Source organism: Acanthochromis polyacanthus, chromosome 3, assembly GCF_021347895.1.
Source record: "Acanthochromis polyacanthus isolate Apoly-LR-REF ecotype Palm Island chromosome 3, KAUST_Apoly_ChrSc, whole genome shotgun sequence".
Classification (NCBI taxonomy): domain Eukaryota; kingdom Metazoa; phylum Chordata; class Actinopteri; family Pomacentridae; genus Acanthochromis; species Acanthochromis polyacanthus.
Genome location: NC_067115.1, coordinates 40479872 through 40503654, shown reverse-complemented (window position 1 = coordinate 40503654; position 23783 = coordinate 40479872). Strand labels below are relative to the sequence as shown.

The 23783-nt window shown below is 39.5% G+C and overlaps 3 long non-coding RNA genes across 3 annotated transcripts; all 3 read left to right on the top strand.

Annotated features, from left to right (window-relative positions):
* Positions 1 to 9233: 9233 nt before the first annotated feature.
* On the top strand, positions 9234 to 12463 carry LOC127533184 (uncharacterized). Its single transcript, XR_007940957.1, has 5 exons — positions 9234 to 9640; positions 11118 to 11503; positions 11698 to 11821; positions 12018 to 12104; positions 12269 to 12463. It is a non-coding gene; the product is annotated as an uncharacterized LOC127533184 (long non-coding RNA).
* Positions 12464 to 12985: 522 nt separating this feature from the next.
* Positions 12986 to 13800, top strand: LOC127533186 (uncharacterized). The gene is made up of 4 exons (XR_007940960.1): positions 12986 to 13090; positions 13183 to 13415; positions 13506 to 13683; positions 13765 to 13800. It is a non-coding gene; the product is annotated as an uncharacterized LOC127533186 (long non-coding RNA).
* Positions 13801 to 16651, top strand: LOC110969310 (uncharacterized). Its single transcript, XR_007940938.1, has 10 exons — positions 13801 to 13851; positions 13940 to 14284; positions 14428 to 14545; positions 14624 to 14715; positions 14809 to 14926; positions 15070 to 15177; positions 15331 to 15522; positions 15650 to 15802; positions 15915 to 16111; positions 16184 to 16651. It is a non-coding gene; the product is annotated as an uncharacterized LOC110969310 (long non-coding RNA).
* Positions 16652 to 23783: the final 7132 nt, after the last annotated feature.

Sequence of the window (23783 nt, the reverse complement as noted above, 5' to 3'; positions counted from 1 at the left end):
TCCGACACTGGATCTGCCGTCGTCGCCGTCCGCCTGCTCACCCGCCAAAGAGGTCCTGCTTTCATCGCTGGCCGCCTGCTGGACCGCCGGAACGGTCCAGTTTCTGCTACAGCCATGCTATCTGGCCACCCAGCCCACTTACAACGCCCAACAATTTCACCTCGAGGAACTGACGAGAACAAGTTTGTCATGTCCAAGCTTTCCCAACTGAGGAGTTTGTGTTGTTGAGTCGAACTGGAGACCAGGTAGCCATTGTAGAAATTCACGTAACAAAGACAATTTGTATGTCTGTTTGTGTATCGCACGGTTCTCACAAGGCCACCATGTGATCGTAACTTTGCGTGTGATCGGAGCAATCTAATGCAATGATGTAAGCGACCCAGCATTTTTGAAAGTAAATATTAGCATACCAACTTCTCTAGGTCAACAGATTTTCTCTATTCCTGCAAGATGAACGTGTCCAAGCAAAGAAGAAAAGACCTCGTCCCTTACAGTGGTGCCACTGTCTCCATTACAGCATATTATCTTGGATGAGCTCGATGTACATGCAATGTTGACAATGTATCATCAGATGTACCCTAAAAATTGTGTAACTGGGTCATTCCAGATTTGGAGGACATTTTACGTCTTGCCCATCAAATGTCAAATAATCCATGTACAAAATACTAAAACATGCAGGTGTTGTGTAAATTTACTTGTCCGGGGACCAAATCAAAACTGACTAGGAGAAAATAATGTTGGAAAATATTTTTAAAAATACCAAGTAAGGGGCCGTTTACACGAGGACCATCCTAACAGAAAACGCAAAAGTGGCGTCTTGTCATTTCACGTTTAGACGAGCGGTTTTGAAGGAAATCTGCGTATATACGGTGTGTGGAATTCGATTGGATATGCATGCCAGGCAGCTGGGTGGCGCTGTGATAAAACTCTGCCATGTCTACGCGCATGCGTACTGTCTCCCTTTTCGGATCTCCGCCGCGGTAAATGTTCATGAATGGAATCTGTACAGATTCCGTACGTTTGTTGGTACGACTCCTGTAGTGTACATAGAGCTGCCAGAGTTGCTTGAAGGTATGAAGGATGGAAATAATCACATCTTTGTTTACTTCCTTGTACCGGCCGGCAAACCAAAGCACGTATGTGACGTAATCGCGTACACGACGTGGTCAGATCTCGGCAAAGTTTTGCGTTTTGCTGTTTAGACGGAAACGTAACGGTGGAGCGTTTTCTACTTTTCCACTCTGGAGGCCAGTTTCAAATTTTTGCGTTTTCAAGCCCCCAAAACGCCGTCCTCGTATAAACGGTAGGGTGTTTTGTTGAAATATTTTCACGTTTTCACCTGCAAGCGTCCTCGTGTAAACGGCCCCTTAGTCTTGAGTTATCCCTAAAATGCCATTTTTCTCTTGTTCCTGTTAGGATTCATTATTTTTATTATTTCTCTTTAACGTACTGCTGGCTTAATGCTGATTTACACATTACTTAAGTGCTAATAAAAAAGGTTGTGAGACTCTGAAATTGACATCATCAAACAGTTTTCAAAAAACAGGTAGAGCAAAGAGATGTAATCTCTTCTATTTTTCATATTTTCATGATATTATCAGCCTTGACTGAACATATCCTCACTCTACCTCATGCAACCCTGTCATGCATATTGTCAGGAAAACACATTCTTTTGACTTTTTTCTTTACTTTTTTACATCAGTAAGTCTGTCGTCTTGGTCAGCAGTAACACCTAGCTAAATACCTAGCTTCTACTCCTGAGGAAAAAAACAAAAACAAACTAATATTAGCATAGATTTGCAACCCTGTTACTGTGATACATAACATATAATAATAATAATGGATTAGATTTATATAGCGCTTTTCTAGGCACTCACAGCGCTTTACAATGGATCCATTATTCATTCACTCACACATTCTTACTCTGGTGGTGGTAAGCTACATTTGTAGCCACAGCTGCCCTGGGGCAGACTGACGTAAGCATGGCTGCCAATCCGCCCCTACGGCCCCTCCGACCACCACCAACATTCACACGCCAGCGTGAGAGCGGCACTGGAGGCAAAGTGGGTAAAGTGTCTTGCCCAAGGACACAACAGCACATCGAACCGCTGACCCTTCGATCATTGGACGACCCGCTCTACCACCTGAGCTACAGTCGCCCCGCGATAACAAAAACTTTACCATTGATGTGTAAGCTGAGCCAATCAAGCCTTTGATAGTTTATTACTTTATTAGTTGATAAATATGGAGCAGAACACTGTACAAGAGAAGGTCAATTTTTCCAAAATGTTCAAGCCCAAATGTCGTCCAATTCTGGAATGACCCAGCTATAACTGACTGTTTTGCCATTGCATTTCCAGGTTTTGCCACACAAAGCTACAAATTTCTCTGTAAAAGCCTGATTTTTAGATGAATCAGAAAGACGTGTTATTTTTATACATTCCTAAAATGACAGATGTTAGAACCCGTACACTATTTTATTTTATTTACTACAGAGGCATTAATTTAAATCTTGAACAGATGAGATGTTAATTTCTCTCTACGTAACACAGCAATAAAAACTCATCAGATGCTGAAATTCTACCAGAGAAATGATAAGTTCTGTTTTAACACAAAAATCTGAACTGAGCCATGTTGGTTTTTTAAAAAAGCTGATTTTTCAAATTGTAACATATATGAATGATGGATCTAGGGCAAAAAGCTCAACATATGGATGTGCCAGATGGGATATGGTTACATGGAGTTTTTTATTTGAAATTTACTCATACGGAATTGACTCATTCGGAATTAAAGTTTTGTGCTTCGAGTTTACATGGAAATATTGATTCTGAATTACGGTTTACATGGACCGCACGTTTTTTTCCCCTTCCTTAATTCCGCTGTAAGGCTTGGGCATTGGAAAGGATTCTGATTGGACAGTGAGCATCCCTGTTTACCAAAAGAAAACAAACTCCATTTGCCGCGGCATTTCTTTTCCCCAACAACATGGAGGAACAACTAATAAGCACGCTTTTCGATTTGCTTTTTATCGTCGTTTTGAAACAGCAACTCGACAAAGGTCGCAGAATGTGTATGTTGCTATGTCATCAATACATGAGGAGCCAAGCATGCGCAGAATGACCGGAATTAACTAAAGTGGAATGAACTGCATATATGAATTGAACGTACAAAGGAATTGGTTTATTCGGAATTAACATTAGAATAAACCAGGTAGTTTATTCGGAATTAAGTTTATTCTGAATTAACTTTTTAATTCGGAATTAAGTGTTTACAAGGAGATTTTAAAGCGGAATTAACTTTTATTCCGAATTAAAGAGGAATTAAAGGTCCCATGTAAATGTACTGATGGTGTGTTTTAAGAAACCCATCCTTGACCCTCTGACAGAACCACAACCAGCCATTATAAAGCAGTTCATAGCTATTAATGTCATGGCTACGATTTTTCGACATGTAATTGTGGGAGTTTCTTGGCTTCATCGCCATTCAAACAGATGTTTTTATGGAAAGTCAGTACAAGTTTGGAACTTGAAGGGAACAGATACATCATATCCATCATAATTTCTCCCTGTTGAGGGTATTGCTGGCAGATGTGTGGTAAACACATCCACTGTACGGTTAAGCAACATCAGAGAAAAGGTGACTGTAGTCATGCCGCTCTGCATGGTGTTTGAGATTTAGGGTATTGAAAGTGCCTGAAATGTGCTTTGATTTTACTTTTGTAAAAGCTGTATGAACCCTGATTAAAATAAAGTGTAAACTGTATAGTTTTGTTTGTGTGTGTCCTTATCCTCTTAAAAAAACAATGCTATTGTGAAAAGTCAATTCCTCCACTCTGGGAGATCAGCCCTCCCCATCAATTCCCGGCAATTCCTGGTAGTTTCCTTGGCTGCCTGCAAATTCCTATTAACAGTATTTAATTGGAAATGTCACAGCAATTAGTTTACTGACGAAAATTCCTCTTTTCATGCAGTGGGTCCTTCTACCTGCTTGGCAATGGTGCTAATCACTGAGCAACTGTGCAGCCCCCTGTCATAGTCCAAACATTCAAAGTCCCTACTCTCAGTCCTCGACTCTTGACTTTCCTCTTCTCACTCTGCCTTTGAACACCCCCTCCTCCTATTCTTCTTCAACCAACAGTAGCGCAGTTTCCACTGACACCCTGTGGGTCAACAGCACTGATGGCAGTTGCTGTTAACCCAGGCCTCAACCAATCTGGTACCGAAGTAGGATTGACATTTGTTTTGGCATAGATTTTACATTGGATGCCCTTCTTTACACAATCCTCTGCATTAATTTTGGCTTTAGACTGGCACATGAAGTACACTGGCTTGTGCCCCCTTGAGGCTGCATTATTACTAGGAGAGGACAATGTCAATAATGTGGAAGACTGTTGAAAGGCGGTTGAGAAGGATAAAATGCTTGATTGTGTTGAAAGAAGCACTGAGGTCAAGGAGGATGACAATGTTTAGGTTGCCAGCATCAGAGAGAAGGTTATTAGCAACTTTGAAGAGGGCTGTTTTAGTTCTTTAGTTTAAGTGGAATCCAGACTGGAACGATTAAAACAGACTGTTGGCAGAGATGTTGGTTTTGAGTTGTAAAGCAACAACACAATCTCGTATTTTCATCGGAAACAGTAGGTAGAATGGGGGAGACAAAGTGACAAACTTGAGAGAGTGGGACGAAACCATGAGACAGAGATTAAGTTTACAGTTGTGGAGATAGCAAAGAAAAGCAGGCTTCAACAAATTTTGAGGGGAGAGGGTCAAAGATGCCGGTGGAAATTTTCATTCTTGTTATGAGTCTGGAGAGATCTGAAGGCAAGACTGGAGAGAAATGGAATAGGGGCTGGCTGGTTAAGGGATGGCAGGTAAGTGGACCGGAAACAGATGTAGAAGAGGGTAAATCCTTGTAGATGGTGTCTATTTTTGCTTTAGAATTCTATTTTGTAAGAATGACAGATGGTGGAGTTGTTGATGGTGAAACACTGTGAACAATAGTCCATAGAGTTGAGGAATTTGTTTATTGTATGGAATAGTACTTTGGGATTATCTAAGCTGGATTGTATTAGTTGTCAGTAGTAGATGGATCGAGCACAGGATTTTTGTGTTTTTTTTGTGGAGTCTTTCTAATTGACAGGCAAGGATTTTCATCTGGTAGAGGTCAGAGGTGTTATTTTGATGGGTGCAACCTGGACAGGGCAGAAGGAGAGAATGTACTTGTCGTAGTCTGTGAGATTCGAGGGTTTGTGGAGGTCAGGGCGAGGGGTGGTGGACATTATCTCCATGTGGGAGGATGAAAGCATGGAAGAAGAAATGAAGTTCAACATGTGTAAGTTAATTGTACGTTTTCATTTTGGCAAGGGGTGAGAATGTCAATCATGTCCATTGTGATAGCTAGATGGTCAAAGATAATGACATTGCAACTGGAGAACTGGCTGACAGTGAGAGCAGTGGAACAAATGAGATCCAGGTTGTGACTGTGGTTGTGGACGGAAAAATCAACATGTTGAGTGAAGCTGAAGCAGTCATGCTTGGAAGATGGGGATGCTATTCCAAACACTGTGTGATTGGAACAGATCAGCTTAAACCAGGGGTCCCAAACTACGGCCCGTGGGCCGCATACGGCCCGCCTCTACATTTGGCCCGGCCCCCTGAACAACACTGGAGACGCATTATGATTTTTTTTTCAGCCTGGCCACGGGATCGAGACTAATACAGCCATAGAATATGACATTCTACTGGAACCTTCAAAAGGTTCAGTGACCTCCATGGTTCACATCCTTCCACTGGTGTATTGGTAAGACAGCTCTTCTGGTGCTTTGGCTCGGCTGCCAAAGCACCAAGAGACTGCAGGACCATCTATGTTTGTGATATTTCCTTGGCATTTGTTTTTAGGAAACAAAAGTCTGGGCAAGTTTTGTTGGACAGTTCTGCTATGTGCTACCCTAATGAAAGTACTACCCTGATGCTGAATCCCTGGGACTGGTCTTTTCCCTTATGGCTAGAAACAAAATGTATAAGCTGAAGCCCGAAATTAAGTGAAAGGATCAGTCTCCTGTGGTGGATTGCTTTTCTGCACAGACATTGCAGTGATGCTTTATTGGTCTCTTGATGCTAAGTTATCAAGAGCAATTAAACTAACATGAATCCAAATACCAAGTTTAGGGTGAGAATGTAAACATTGTGTTCATATCACTTTGTAACCTTGTAAAGTTAAGTAAGTGGGCTTACACCCACATAAAAACATTGGCTGTTAGAAGGGGAAAGTAAAACAGAGAAAAAAAAGAGGACAGATAAACTACCAAGAAAATGTGGAGTTTGTTTCCCAATAGGTGATTAAACACTCAGAAGGAAGCAGAGTAGAAAAAATGAACAATAAGCCCTTTGCAATTTTTCATAAAACAGAGGAACTTCTAGCCCCTGAATTAGAGATTTTGCTGCTCTCACAGATAATACATATTCAGCCACACACACACACACACACGCACACACACACACACACACGCACACACACACACACACACACACAAACACACAAACACACTGACTGTGCAAGGTTGAGTTTTGAGAAGGAATCACGTCTTTTGTTCAATACACCACAAGCCAGTGGATTGGAAGATGTCTTTTTTTCTCCTTCTCCACTGACAGCTTGTCAGCTAGGGTTCAGTGGTCATGGAAATTACAGATGTGTGTGAGCTCATGTGTGTGTGAAGTAATACTGCTGATCAGTCCATCTAGTGATATGGTCCAATAACAAGACATTTTCTTCCCATATCACACTGCCTGTTTGTTTCTCAATGTTTGCATGTGCACATGTTTGCATGTGTTCTGAGATACTTTAAAAGGTCATCCAGTGCTAAACATACTATCGAGAGGCATGGGCTGGATTTGAGGACACCGAGGTAACTTCAGGTTTAACTCTGGGTTTTTGGTAGTATGATGTTGGTTCACTTCTTACCAAGAAACATCTCAGTGGTATGCTGAACGCCTAACCTGCTACAAAGCAGGTAATGTTTGTGCAAACAGATCAGCACATACAAAACCACCAAGAGTTTAATTAGTTGCAAGTGATTTCAAAGCCTTTCTTCCGCTTTCTTTCTCCTCTGATAATGCTGTTGCAGCCAAACACAAAGACATAATAGTCAACACTTCTATACATCTTGACAATGACTCAAGACTGTCAAAAAATCTTAGCGGGACAGAGTTAAATTTAGCTTTTGGAGTACTCAGAAATATAATTTGTGAAGCTTACCCAGAGCTGAGCTTGACATCTTCATATCCATTATTTCAGGTATGACCCTCTGTTATAGCAGCATTACAACTGTCACAAATCAGTGTGTGCCAAAGTAGTCACCTTCCTGCTGAAAGTCACTAGTTAACCTAGCTTTCGGAAGCAGACATCTTACTGACCACCATGCCATCTCCTGCTCAACTAGTGGAGCATTTTCTTAGTCAGTCATTAAATCTAAGCCCTCTGCTTTAATAACTCTCATAAATTCAAGCCCACCAACATGAACAATATGCCCACCAACAACTTCAAGCCCACCAGCATGAACAATAAGCCACTTTTAGGTTCTCCATTGTGCTTTAATTTCAAAAAGAATGTCTTCAGATTTTCAAATTGTGAATTTCTGCACACTTGCAGTTTTTGTGGAGACAGCTCAACAAAGTTTGCATTGTGGAGTCACAGGGATGCCACAACAAAATATAAATCTGTTAAAAAAAATAAGGAAATAAATGTGTAAATATAAAGTGAAGTAAATAAACAAATCTGTTAAAACATTGGAAAATAAATTTGTAAAAATAATGAGGAATAAATAAAAGAATATATATATATATATATATAGACATACAAATAAATAAAAAGTAATTTTTTGTCTTTGCTTTTCCCTTTTGTCTTTTTCCTTTTATTTTTACATTTTGTCATTGCGTTTTCCATTTCGTTTCCACAATAAATATTAACTTACTGAACTATCAGAGTCCTTTCAGTGTCTGCTGGTGGAATCCGCTGAAGCGCCACAGTGACATCACTTCACTTGAGCCGTGCTAGGAGCCAACCCGGTCTCACAAGGATTCGTGAAATTGTCACGTAAATTAATCTATGGTTTCGTGCGCAGCAACACGATTTTGTCATGTTTTTCGTGTGGCTCACAACGAAATGTAAACCAATTTTTTTCGTGTTGCTCACAACGAAATTCACACCAATGTATTTTAAGCGGAGGACTTTTCGTGCCACTCAGAACGTATTTCAAACGAATGGGTATATTATACTTTTAATGTAAAAGCGTTGCGAATCCAACGCTATATTTTGCATTACATCGTCCCATATTTATAATGTGATACCTTTATTTTTGCTGCAGGATTTGGGTATTTGAGATTCACACTGGTTAAGCTTCAGTGTCCTGCTGGTGGTACATTTACTTTTTTTTTTTTTTTTTTTGTCCTGTCCGGCAACAGAGCAGGCAGAATGAGGATCTGGCTGCTGCATTGTGCCATACAAGTTTGGGGAGTTCATAAGTATAAGACTCCCCTTGATACTGTACAGTAATTTATTTCGTTTGAATACTTGTTTAGTTGGTACATTTACTAATTTGCATAGGAATTTAAAGAATGTCCGACGGCTGCAAACGCGATTATACAAACACTATACGCCGATGGAAAGCTTAGATTCTCATGAATCCGCCGGAATAAACCACTTTCAGATGTGATTACCACAGCGGGTGAGAAAAACACATTTATTATTATATTATTATATTACAATATTCCCTGTACTTCTCGTCATATTTTTTATTTACAAATAGAATATTAACGATTTTTTTGTACTGAAAATGGCTGGAATTGACTGCAGCTTAGTGTCTGTTTGTTTGCAATCGGGTTTGATTTTATTTTCATATCTGAATCTTAATCACACCTGAATAGAACGTTTAATTAATCAAATATTCCTCGTGTGTCATGTTTCTCCTCGGTCAGATTGAAGCGAGTTAGGGCATTTTTGAATGGGTATGTTATATTTTTAATGTAAAAGCGTTGCGAATCCAACGCTATATTTTGCATTACGTCCCATATTTATAGTGTGATGCCTTTATTTTTGCTGCAGGATTTGGGTATTTGAGATTAAAAAATGTTAGTGTCCGTTTGTTTGCAAACGGGTTTGATTTTATTTTTATATCTGAATCTTAATCACAGGCAGTCAGTCCGGTAACCCGCAGCAGTCCCAGGGAGGGGAGGGGGAGACCCACATCACTCCGCGGCCAGACGGCAGATGAATCGTGCATGCGCAAAGTCACTACAGATCCCATCCAGACTTACGGAGCCATATAAACGAAAATGTTTCTTCACTGTCATGCTAAAATAAACCACAGCATTTAGCCTCTAGTGAAAAAACATATTTTGGGTGTTTTATACTCATTTTTTGGTCTCTTCCACAACGTTATTCCTCTCTCCTACAACGTTGATTACAATTACATGCAAACTGGGAAATATGCAAATTAGATAATGATGTCATTTAGCGACTTCTAGAGACTTGTAGGACAGCCAATAGCGACTTCCCTTACTGAGGAGTTGGCAAAAGTGTCCGCGACCCGCCCTCGACCCACTCCCCGAGAGAAGAATCTGCCCTTTCTCCGCTAACCCCTCTCCAGGTAAGATATGTTACTACGCTGCTGGTGTTTTGTTGTCTATCTCGTCAAGCACATGGTATATGTATTAAAGCAATGATTCGTTTTGTTTTCAGGTATTAAACCTGACCATACGGAAATAATGTTGTACTTTTTGTGCCTAAAAATAGCGATGTTTTGCAACGTTTGTCTAGCTAGCTTAAGGCCCCATCCACACGAAGACAAAACGAGGTCTAAACGCATAAGTTTCCACACGAAGACGGCGTTTTCGGGGTCTGTAAACTATCATTTTTGAAACCAGGTTCCAGAGTGGAAAGATTTTGAAACGCCGTTTACGCGGCTCCGTGTTTACTGGCTATCCACTGATACGCTTGCTCCGTAGTTTCATAACTTCATTGACACGCATGCGCCCCACGCGCGGCAAAGACGACAGCAATGGCGGCGTACAGTGTAGCAAATGTGCTGATGAAGCTAGTGACCCTACTATCCCTGTTGCAGCAAAAGCTCCTTCTTCTCAATCACCACCGAGTTGAACAAACGATTATCGAGGACACATTACAGCACTTTGTTTACTTCTCGGCTTGGTCTGTCTTTACCATAGATATACATAGAAAGGCTAGATAGCTTACAGACGCTGTGAGCCAATGAGGGCTGACGTCGCTACGCGACGGCCAACTTACCTCGGGGCTGCTGGCTCACTGATGACATTAATGCCTATGTAGCATGTACTTTTTAATTAACCATAGCTTGCTCAATTTTCAACCGATTTTTAAACGGTTTGATTTGTTATAAACGCCAGAGATGTAGTTATGTTATTGCATATTTATGGATAATTATAACCATGGACTTTCATATTAATTTTAAAAAGTAGATAGTAGAGCATTACCTGCCATAGCTGCACACATACACACAGTGAAATTAAATCGTCAGTGTTTATGTTAAACATTTAATAGTTTGATATGTTTGATATGCTGCACAAAAGTGTGGCATCTTGCACTGTAGGGGGGTATTTTTGCAAACACAAAGCCAGCCAGTTACTGTATCACAATGAATCTAAATCTAGGATATATTTCGCTAATGAAACAGCTTGGAAATCATGTTAAAACGAAGGAGTAATTATGCCTTTCCCACCTGTATAGAATGAAGTCCAGGTTACTTTGTAATAGTCCAAGTGGCTCACACAACTTCCTCCGATGCCTTCGTCTTTATGGCGATCGTTTTTGAAACTGTTAAGCGTTTTGTCTTCGTGTGGATGGGGCCTAAGACACCTGTGTGTACACTGATATCAGTAGCCGGTTATTCCCACGTAGGGTGATAACATTGTCATAATAAGTCATAATTTCCTATTCGACTCCCTTAAACCTTCTATGTTGATTGAGAAAAAACGTGAACTTTGTTTTTACTCATAAGATGAGGAAGCTGTGGTTCATTCAGTTGCTTTTTAAACCTTTCTGTAAATACAAACACAGCTACTAAGTATTTGTCTCTGTTCTCCTTTTAGTTGCTGTTTCATCCATCCCCTGACCTTTCACCTCTGCATCAACTAGAAAAGCGAACCCAAAGGCACTTTTAAGAGCCATATCTTTCTGTCTTTCTATCTGTCTATTTCTGTCTTTCTATTCATCTGTCTGTCTGTTTATCCCTCTATCAGTGTCAGTGTCCTCGTAAGCCATCCATAAATTCTTTGTATAGTAAGTCTGCCTGTTTGTCTGCACTTGTTTATTTGTTTGTCAATATCTGTTTGTCCATACCTGTTTATTTGTTTGTCTGTATCTGTTTTCTGCAATGGACAACAGACTGACCCTTGACCCCCAGAATCCCCACTACAAAGAGGGGAGGCGAATGGCGATTGAAATGAGACTTGACCAGATGCTTGCTGAAGCCAGGGTTAGTATTTACATCATATGTTACTTAACCATAAATGTGGGTGACAAATAAGCTATTTGTTCTGATAGTATTGGAAGGATCAGACAGCGTCCAAATCCCACAATTCATAGATGTTGAGGTTTGCTTTGATTTGCCACCTATTTTTGCTTCCAGTAAGTTGAACTGCATTTGATCAGACTTTTATCAACACGTAGAAAGCCGCTGAGCTCAGGAGAAGGTCGTCTTCCCAAGACTCAGCAAAGAAGGCTAAAAGGCCAAGGCAAGGACAAGGAAAGCCCAGGGGGAGGAATGGTGGGCGACGCAGAGCCTCGGCTTCAGGTAGTTTTTGTAAATTGTTGATGTATCAAAATTCAGATCAATTTATTCAGTGGTATTGCAGTAAACAACATTACCTAGTAATTAATGTGAATATTCTTTTACAAATTGTAATTTAATAAATAGTATGTAATTGGAAAAATACATGAATGCAATCCTGATTGTAGTCATATTCTTTTATGTCCTGACTGAATTACAGTTGGACAGCCTCAGGCTGAGTGCTCCCTGTCATCCAGTGTGGAAGATGTTCCAACTTTACCATCACCAAGTCCTCTGGAAAAATTTGGTAAATTACACTGATTAATGAATTAATGTATGTAATCAAGTTAATGATAGAAACATTAAACTCTAAAAACAATCTATTACATATATCAAGAACAGTAATGATTAGCACCAGTTTGAATGATTGTTAAAATCATCTTTAATAACTCAAGTTAATTAATTTTAAAGCAAAAAACATGGAGCAGCTCTCTGCTATTTTGGAGTCATGCCATTCTGCTGAGCCTCAGAAAAGCTCCTCATCCTGGTCTGACCGTCAGCATAAAGCCTCGGAGCGCTGGAAAGAGTCAAGGCCATACAACCTCCAATGCCTCATTGAAGAAGAGTCTGTTGGGCATCCCTTGTGTTGTCTCTGCAATGAACCAGCAGTCATTCGGTTAGTATTCTAAAATACTAAACTTATTTCATGGCGGGCTTTTTTTGGAATTATGGGTCGTTGTGTATTTATTGTATTTTGGGGGAGCTGGTAGAATTTTTTTAGAGTCAGAAGCACCCAACTGGAAAGTGGACAAAATAATTAGCACATCTTGTGTCAGAACTCAAAGGGGCTAAACCTTGAGATAGATATCCCAGTTTATAGCACATTATTCCCATGAAATAAATATTTTATAATCATTTTGCCTTTCTCTCCTTGGTGCAGAGATTGTCTTCCTGAGGAGTGGTTCTGTGGTGACTGTGATATACTGCATCACAAAAAGCAGCCACTCCACAACCGGGAGTGCATTATTGATGGTTTTTTTAAAGCCATTCCCCCATTTACGTGCATCATGAACCAGGGCGATGGATATTGCACCCACGAGCAAAGTTTGTCTTGATCTGAGTATTGTTCGCTTCCATATGTATTTCTAGCTTGTCACAAATAATGTAATTAATTGTTTTCTTATATTTTGTCAGCATGTCTTTTGCCAGTTGGGAAGGCATCGTGCTCTTCTTGCAAAGGCACAAATATTGTCACATCACCAGGAAAACCAGTGATTTTAATTACCATCAATGGTAAGAACAATTCACTACACTACACTAATCGTTTTTAGGAAGTATGTGGTTGTTATGTATTCATGATGTTGTTTATTTGCGTTGTGTTCAAGGACGTTATGACTTGCATCAACCACTGCACTTCTGTGAAACATGCCAGAGGCAGTGGGCTCCAGAACTGAAGGACCTCATTAGGAGCGGTTATTGGCCGGCCTCTCTTAGTGTGTATACCTTGTACACACTAGACCTTCTGAGCTCCTTTCAGGAATTGAAGGTCATTTCTCCTGGTTTTGCCAGACAGGCCTTTGCAAAATTGCTGGAGCACCGCACAAAGTGTGGAGGGAGAGTAAGTTCATTTAGTCTTCACCATATTAAACTGTATTTCAGCAGACAATTTGTAATATAACTATATTTTTATATTCTCTTTATCTTCTAGTCGGGACATATCAATGGAGATGCACTGCAGCGCAGTTTTTTAGAGTTTTCCTACTCTTCATTTGAAAAAAGCAACTGTGCTGTGGTGCTGAATTCACTTGCCCTGCCTGCACGCCTGAAATGTTGGCTGTTTCTGCAGCTGGAAACAGAAAGTTATATCGCTTTGGCCAAAGTGGAAGGTGCTCTTTTTCCCAGTCTTTTTTATGATTCACTTATATTGTTATGTGATTAATGGATCTGTCTATTTTTATTTACCTCAGCTCTGATGACCCTGCCTTTTTTGAGGGGCTCTTTGTGACAGTGAGGTGGCCATATTTACAGACGCCATCCAAAAAGCAGTCAAAAATGTAAGATATATTTATAATGTAACAAAACATTAACAGAAAATTAACAGAAATGCTTTCATTTTATTAATGTTTGTTGTGTATGTCATAGACACAGGGAAAAGGGAAGTGTGGGGACTCCCAGTGGACAGCAGCAAGAGAGAGATCAAAGAGGGCTTCAAAATTGGATGAAGAGGGGATGGAGGTGGCAGTATGTCGCCATGGCTTTCTTTTGAAAGCCCTTAATATGTACAGGGGGGAGATATTTGCATACCCCCTCTTCCTTCAGAAAGAACTGATGCCAGCCAAGCCTCAGTTCTTTGCAATGGATGTGGCTTGCAAATACTGGCCTTACTTTGTAAAAGCTGCCACTGTCCTTCCGGCCCTCCAGGAGCTGACAACCATGAAGCCATTCCTTAGTGTGATGCATGCAATAGCTCATGCAACAAAGTGTGAGGTATTTTAAACATATTTTTACATAATCATATGTGAATTTTCAACGTTTACAAAAACAGTAATAACATACAAATGAATATGATGCATAACTATGGTATTTATATTTTTTGCATTATCATTACATCCACATTTACTTACTCGTAGATCAAATGGAGCGATAGGAACCAGGAAGGAGCAGGGACAACTGCTGGTGAGGAGGTGGAGCAAGTGAATAGCTACCTGTCTCGTTGTGCCCTGACGACAAAGTACATGTCGAAAGCAGGTGAGTAATTCTTTTGCCATAATTTTTCTCTGTTCTTTTTAGATTGCATTTAATAAACTTATTTTTCATTTTCTACAGCATGAGTGGACATGCTTGCATTGCATGCTCTGGGGTGGAACCACAAAAAAAGGACCTTTTTACATCAGGCCCTTTCTACAAGATATGTAAAGGTAAGTCTGTATTTATGGTTTTGTTGTGTCATTTGTTGACCACTTTTTTTGTTCTCTATTTAATATATTTATTGCATAACCCTTTTTAATCAGACCTGTCAAAGACTGCTAGATGAGACTGTAAGGCTAGCTGAGCTGAAAGCAGAGCTACAGTGCACTGACGAAATGGCATCACAGTGGATGTCTGAGGTGACTGAATGGGCAGCTGACAGTAAGTACAGTAAGAGTTGATAGCAAAAAACTGAAAACAACAGTTTGTTGTATTAAAATGGGTTTTTATATAAAGATCAAAACAAGGTTTTACATTTCAAGTCATGTGTTCTATTTTAATTTACTTTCCCTCTAATTCTATAGAGACACCTCATACCACTGAAGGCACCACACGGGAAGAATGTCAACAGTCCATTGTGGGACTCTTCCTGAGTGTCAGGCAGCGGAAGCAAAGTCTTTATCGTCAAAATGGTATAACAATAAAACATATATCCATCATATATCATATTCATATATCAATCGACCTTATATAACTATATTTGACATTCCACAAGCAATTGAATGTACTTGCAATCCACTGCCCATTATCTAAACTTTGTGTTCTTGTTCTTAATGAATCTTTAGACAGCAGCAAGCTTCGCCACCGCCTTCGCAGGAAGCTGGGAGAGGACAAGAAGGTGCTTCTTCAGGAGATGCAGACATACAATGCCTCTGCTCTATCAGAGACTGAAAAAATTGATGTGGCTGTTGTGGAGCATGCATTGACTGGAGAGTGCACTGTGTCCCCTTTGTGGCCATGGGAGGATCATGGCATGGGTAAAGATTCATAAGAACTGATTTAGAGATTGTACAGTTGATTAAACTAAACTATATGTATTAAGTGTACTAATATTCCTTTTGTTTTGCGGCCTTTTTTTTTTACATTCACTGTTATTGGGAATAGCAAACATCACAATCAAGAAGAGGGTGTATGACCAAGTGATGCTCACCATGAGACTGCAAGAGGAGAAAAGCATTTTGGTGTTGGAGATGGTACAACATTGCACATGGTTGCAGAAGAAGGCAGATGAACTTCGAAACAAGGTGGCTGAGAATGGTAAGTTGAAGCAAATATGTGTTCATTGGAATCAAGCGTTTCAAACTGAAACAAGTCAAAGTGGTAGTGTAGTGTGTGCATTATGTAATCTCTTTTGTACTTTGAAATTTAGGCAAGACCGACGAAGGACTTTGCTGTCTCTTTAAAAGACAACTTTCAGAGGTGTCAGAGCAGTTGCAAGTAGTCATGCACCAGTACAAGACTGCTTTAGGCCCTGAGACCTCAGCCCTTCAAATGGAGGAGGAAGAGGAGGATCAAAGGGCCCTCAGCAGTCCAGACAGCAGTGAAGATGAAGACATCGCCGATTAGGTAATTTACTCATGTGTGTACCGTATACTTGCGTTTTATACCTGTGACTTTTCTATACTTTCTTTTTTCCAGATGACGGACTGCAGTGAAGGGCATGGACTTGGCATGTTTTGTTTGATGTAGGACAGTAGTAGCTCAGGGGGTAGAGTTTTTTTTCAGCATACAGAAAGTTGGCAATTCAATCCCGCCCTATCCTAGTTCTGTCCACGATGTCCCACAACACTGAACCCACATTGTTCCCAGTGAGTCTTCCGTAGTTATGATGATGAATGATCAAGTTTGCTCATGGATGCCTTTGAGTTCCACTTGGGAGTGAAGAATGGTGTCCAAGCTCCTGCTGTGCTCCAGGTCCCCTAGCCAGGGGATTAACTTACCTCTATAGTCTCTACAGTGTTCAGAAATAAACTCATCAATGGAGGGCTTGCATTGTTTGTGTTTACTTTGAGACTTGTTGGATATCAAGTGTCTCTTAAAATGTGCACTGTTTAGGAATGGGGCCTTAACCTATGGCTTGTACAATAAATATGCATCAGCAATAAATTTGCCTCAATAGTCGTAATACTTATCAGCCTATTGATAAACATCACCTTGCTGAAATGACGTTCTTGTGTTTTATTCCTGTCTACACATATTTACAACTGGGAAATATATACAAAAAAAACTTTTGCATTAACTAGATATCTGCATTGATTAATAGGCTACATTTTATTTTAAAAAAAGTTTAGATTTCCCTCGAGGTGGACCAGATGTAATAGTTGTTTGAAAAACATGAAAAAATCCTGATGCCACTGCACGCATCTCTTTAGTGAAGCATGACGATCACAAGTCATGTCTGAGACTACTTTTGATGTCCTTTCTTTGAATTTGGAAACTTTTTTATAAGTGCTATCAAAACATTGTACAAAGATAACAATAGCTCAGTGAAACTTTTACATGGCACTTCTCCAAGATTTAACGTAAGTAAAGGCGTGAGGCAAGGCTGCACAGCCTCTCCTTACATTTTTTTAGTAGGTGCACAAGTGCTAAATTCTTTAATTTCTCAAATCCCAATTAAAGGAATCAATGTTCTTGGCAAAGAACTTAAAGTAACACAGCTAGCAGATGATACGACAATATTTCTGAAAAATGCCGACAAAGTTCCCATGACACTATCCACTTTCACAACATTTTCTAAAGCATCAGGCTTACATTTAAATTTAAAAAAGTGTGAAATTCTATCCATAAGAAAGATCAATCTGAAATTTGTAGCATTCCAGTCAAAGACTAGTTACTTATCTTGTTATTAATATCAGTAATAATTCTAACGACAGAGAACGGAATGACTATGCTCAATGACTATGCTGCAATTGAAGATGCTATAACAAAGAAATTTAACTGTTGGCTGGTAAGAGATTTATGGAAGAGTCTTGTCAAGTAAGGCAGAAAGTGAAGAAAATAGTTCTTACCAATCCTGTGGCTGAAGGAGGACTAAATGTGCTTACACTTGTTGTTTTCAATCAAACAATTAAAATAAACTGGATCAAAAGAATGTCGATAGTTTTTGGGACACTATCCCTAATTATCTTTTTCAGAAAATAGGTGGCCTTAATTTTCTCTTGAAATGTCCCTTTCTAATAGGAAAACTACCAATCAAACTTGCAAACTTTCATCATCAAGTTTTATTGTGCTGGCAGCTTCTCTACAAACACAATTACTCTCCTCACCACTGTATCTTATGGAACAACTCTTATATTACACACAGAAATAAGACTTTGTACTTGAACAATTCGTTTATGAACAATGGAAACACTGCAAAGCAACTCTTGAATGATAATGGTGAGTTTTATAACTATGAGGCATTCGCAGACACTTATCATTTGGAGGTTTCCAGGCAAGAGTTTCATACTGTGATTACAAAATAAAAATCCTTGCTTGTAACATTCAGAGTACCACACTCTCTGTTTTGGAGAGCCCTATTTCCATAAATGGCATGGATTTGTTAAATAAAAAATGCCAAATAATTTTATTAGAAGTGGTCTTGAGCATATCACAGCTCCAGCTTGTAAGTATCGATCAGTATGTCTGAATAGAAAACTGTGGCACACAGTCTTTTTAATGCCTCACAGATATATACTCACAAATACAATAAAAGAGTTTCTTTATATGATTACCCACAGATACTATCCTGTTAAAGCAAATGTATGTCGTTTTATGTCAAACATAAGTAACCGGTGCACTTTTTGTAATTGTGAAGGAGAAACTGTTGAGCATATATTTGTTCACTGTTTTCACACCACTTCCTTTTGGTTCCATTTAGAAAGATATCTCGCAAGAATATTTAAAAAGAAACTATACTCAAGAGAACAGATATTTTATTTGACTATAACAACCCTAATTTCTCTGGTGATGAAATATATATCATTAACTGGATTTGTATACTAGCAAAATTTTTTATGCATAAAATGATTTGGATTAAGAAATTACCCTCCTTTTATGTATTTCAAACTACAGATTTCCAAAGTTACTTAAAAACTATTGCAAAATTAAAACAAATGAATAAAAAATTGATAAAAACATTTAGAATTTTAGATAAATACAACTTTATTACCCCTTCTTGACAGACTGTATATTTTTATTTATTTTTTCTTGTTATGTGTTTCGTTTATGACTGTACGATTATTGCAATTGCAATGCATGTGTCTTAAGTTTACATTTGTATGTTGTTTCTGCTTAAAAGAAAATAAAGGATGTTAATTCTTTAAAAAAATAAGTCACATCTAAGACCTCTATTTAATAATAAATGTATATGTTTATGACTTTTAGACGTGCATCTTCCCGTTATGTAACCATATATCTTAGGTTTAAACGTTTCCTACCAAAAAGTCACCACATATGTTTTCTCAACCCTAACCTGTCAACCAAACCAGCGTTCAGTAAAAAACTACAACGGCATGCGGAAATGTCCGAAAGTTGCAATACACAGTGCTGTGCGCCGCCATATTGTTTTGTAGTTCCAATGTCTTTTCTCTATTATGTGAAGTTAACACAAGAATATTCCCACTCAGTCAAATGTTAGGTTTCCTATCGGTAAAAAGGGCAAAATCATTTTCTATTGACATTATTTCAGGTTATAGTAGTACAGATCAAGAGCTTTACAAAATTGTTGATCCCATATTTGTGGCATGTTTTGTTGCTGCTCTACAAGCTTTCAAAAACACCCCAATTTCAAGGTTCAAAGGTCATTACTGAGGAGAAGGAATGACCCAAAGCTCTCATCCTGAAATATATTACTCCCCAAGAGATGACCTTTCCAATGATATCTTCATTTTTATGCTACGATCTAATTTCATTTTCATCTTAGCCTCAGTCAAGCCTCTTTCAGGTGTACCTTCCTAGATGCCTTTTGGGCCCCAGCTAAGTCAAATCAGTCCAACATTTCTTAAGGCCTATTTCATGGCCACATTGTTTAATATCTTGATGTTTACCTTCCACACCAACCCAGTCTCACATCAAATTGTGACATAGTCACGTTGGTCCACAATGTAAAACTTTACAATCTCACAATATGGGCCTGAAAATTGTGAGATGCTCACATTTTTCCCCCCCAATTCTTTTCTATTGGTCTGACGATGGGTCACGTGACTGCTTGCTGCAGGCTTCTCAAAATAAAAATATGGCGGCTATTCCATTTATTTTCTGTGGAAAATGCATTATTTGAAGATAGGTTGGACAGAAAAAAACATTTGGATGACATTTATAACAAGAAATATATACACTGCTCAAAAAAATTAAAGGAACACTTTTTATCCCCCGCCGGCCGTAGGCACGGAGGGGGATATTGGCGTGGGCACGTACGTACGTACGTACGTCCGTCCGTCCGTCCGTCCACATTTCGTTTCCGGAGCATATCTCAGAAACTACTTGAGGGATTTCACTCATCTTGCACCCAGGCCATCTCTATGTAGTATAGATGTGCCTTTTGGGGTGCATGACCTTGACCTGATTGTTTTCATTGTAGTGAAGATGTATCATTTTGTAGGTGTATCGTCCAGTATATATTATTATTTCTTGCACTTAGAGGCACTATATATAAGGTGGGGGATGTTTTCAGCAGAGTGTGTTTATTAATCTAAGTATTGCATCATCATTTCTGGAGGATGAAGGAACTGATACCATTAGCTGGCCCCCACGCTCACCTGACCTGAATCCAATAGAACACCTTTGGAACATTATGTTTTGTTCCATCAGACACCATCAGGTTGCTCCTCAGACTGTCCAGGAGCTCAGTGATGCCCTGGTCCAGTTCTGGCAGGAGATACCCCAGGACACCATCTGTCGTCTCATTCAGAGCTTGTCCCGGCATCGTCAATCATGCATACAAGCACATGGAGGCCATACAAACTACTGAATACCATTTTGAGCTGCTGCCAAGGAATTTCAGAAAGATGGACTAGCCTGCCACATCAGTTTTTCACTTTGATTTTGGTGTGTCTTGAATTTAGCCCTCCTGGGGGGTTGGTAATTTTCATTTCCATCAAACAATGTGGCATCTTTTCATTCCTAACACATTATCCAGTCCATATCAATATAAATATCCAGTTTGTTTTTTCCCCACATTGAAATATGATGTGTTTTCAAAGTGTTCCTTTTATTTTTTTGAGCAGTGTATAACACTTTCACATTATCCATTCAGTTGTTCTTTTCCACTTGTACAATGACTGCAAGGAAATTGTGCTGCAACCAAACAGCAAACTCTTTGAATGAACAATAAAGGCAACATGGAAATGCAGAAAATTACAGTTTGTCAAACGTCTGCTTGAAGCTGCTTCAAAAACGAGTTAATGTCTATGGATCCCTGCGTTACAATGTCCAAGTTTACAGCAGTCTTTTTTGCTCCTATTTTGCCGTTGTACGTCCTGGTGGTCTGAAAAAATACACCAGCATTACTTAAGGACCCAATGTCAAGCATGTGCAGGTTGGTCCAAATCGGTCAAAGAATCTGTGAGATTTTGACCTTAAATAGCCTTTTGGACATTAAAGGGGCACATTTCCAAACTTCATCAGGGTACCATCTGGCCCCATGTTGACCAAGGAGGCTGATATTGTATATACCGACTCACGGGGGCTCTATTACACAAATATGTTAAGAGCTCAGATAACGACACAATGTAACGAATAAATACAATAACATATAGACCTACGCCATTTGGTTTAGCCCGTGGACGCTTCCTTAGCAACGGTGGACCAACGTGATAATGTCACAATTTGATGTGAGACTGGGTTGTCCACACAAACAGATTTTTCAATTTGGACCAGTTTATAATAATATAATGATAATGGATTAGATTTATATAGCATTTTTCAAGGCACTCAAAGCACTTCACAATGGATCTTGAACACATTTTTCCCCTAAAAATACAAATTGCAAATATATCCTAGCCCTAAGGCCTATCATGGGCCTTTCTACAACCATCCCCCAAGGATGTGGGATGTGTCCCCCCCACCCCTCCCACATACGCATGTTGTTCAAGTAGCCCATTTCCTCTCATGTTGACTTCAGGTCACACCCTTTCACACAGCTTCAAGAGACTGCTTTTCCACTTGAGACCACTTCCACTTCCAGTCTTGTATCAAGGTGTGGCCTACATGCTCCATCTTCCATACACATACACACGTGGACAAAATTGTTGGTACCCCTCAGTTAAAGAAGGAAAAACCCACAATTCTCACTGAAATCACTTGAAACTCACAAAAGTAACAATAAATAAAAATTTATTGAAAATTAAATAATCAAAAACAGCCATTACTTTTGAATTGTTGATTAACATAATTATTTAAAAAAACAAACTAATGAAACAGGCCTGGACAAAAATGATGGTACCTCTATAAAAGATTGAAAACTATTTGACCAGAGTGACATGATTAACTCAGGTGTGTCATTTAATTGACATCACAGGTGTTTCCAAACTCATAATCAGTCAGTTTGCCTATTTAAAGGGAGACAAGTAGTCACCCTGCTGTTTGGTGAAAAGGTGTGTACCACACTGAACATGGACAACAGAAAGCGAAGGAGAGAATTGTCCCAGGACATCCGAAAAAAAATTATAGACAAACATCTTAAAGGTAAAGGCTATAAGACCATCTCTAAACAGCTTGAAGTTCCTGTGACAACAGTGGCTCATATTATTCAGAAGTTCAAGACCCACGGGACAGTAGCCAACCTCCCTGGACGTGGCCGCAAGAGGAAAATTGATGACAAATTGAAGAGACGGATCGTTGGAATTGTATCCAAAGAGCCCAGAGCAACCTCCAAAGAAATTAAAGGTGAACTCCAAGGCCAAGGTACATCAGTGTCAGATCGCACCATTCGTCGTTGTTTGAGCCAAAGTGGACTTCATGGGAGACGACCAAGGAGGACACCACTGCTGAAAAAAACTCATAAAAAAGCCAGACTGGAATTTGCAAAAATGCATGTTGACAAGCCACAAAGCTTCTGGGAGAATGTCCTTTGGACAGATGAGACCAAACTGGAGCTTTTTGGTAAGGCACATCAACTCTATGTTCATAGACTCAAAAACCAAGCATACGAAGAAAAGAACACTGTCCCTACGGTGAAACATGGAGGAGGCTCAGTAATGTTTTGGGGCTGCTTTGCTGCATCTGGCACAGGGTGTCTTGAAAGTGTGCAAGGTACGATGAAATCTGAAGACTATCAAGGCATTCTGGAGAGAAATGTGCTGCCTAGTGTCAGAAAGCTTGGTCTCAGTCGCAGGTCATGGGTCTTCCAACAGGACAACCATCCAAAACACACAGCCAAAAACACCCAAGAATGGCTGAGAGAAAAGCGTTGGACTATTCTAAAGTGGCCTTCTATGAGCCCAGATCTGAATCCCATTGAACATATGTGGAAGGAGCTGAAACATGCCATTTGGAGAAGACACCCATCAAACCTGAGACAACTGGAGCTGTTTGCTCATGAGGAGTGGGCCAAAATACCTGTTGACAGCTGCAGAACGCTCATTGACCAATACAGAAATCGTTTAATTGCAGTGATTGCCTCAAAAGGTTGTGCAACAAAATATTAAGTTATGGGTACCATCATTTTTGTCCAGCCCTATTTCATTAGTTTGTTTTTTTAAATAATTATGTTAATCAACAATTCAAAAGTGATGGCTGATTTTGATTATTTAATTTTCAATAAATTTTTATTTATTGTTACTTTTGTGAGTTTCAAGTGATTTCAGTGAGAATTGTGGGTTTTTCCTTCTTTAACTGAGGGGTACCAACAATTTTGTCCACGTGTGTATGTGCAGTTGATAGGGAAAGTTAAAGCAAGAGCAGGCATAGCAGGCGAGGTGTCACCTCGTACTGCTGTAACGTTCTGGACTTGACAGGTTTTGTTCTGATGTAGTTTCCCATGGCTATGATGTTGGTTATTACATTAGGAAAACTGATAATCCAGTCCTTATTATACAGTAGGAGATTGTTTGTGGACTGGGAAGTGCAGCCCTGACATATTCATATAATGTATTGCACTAAGCTCGATTCTTTCTGCTTCTGCATTTATAGGTGTGGGTTCTGAGGGTTCATCGGCTGCAAGATTTTTGAAAAATCCCTACCCTTTACCTTGAATGCAAAATAGACACAGATAACAAATATGTGATACAAAAATATTCACACCAAAACAAAAGTA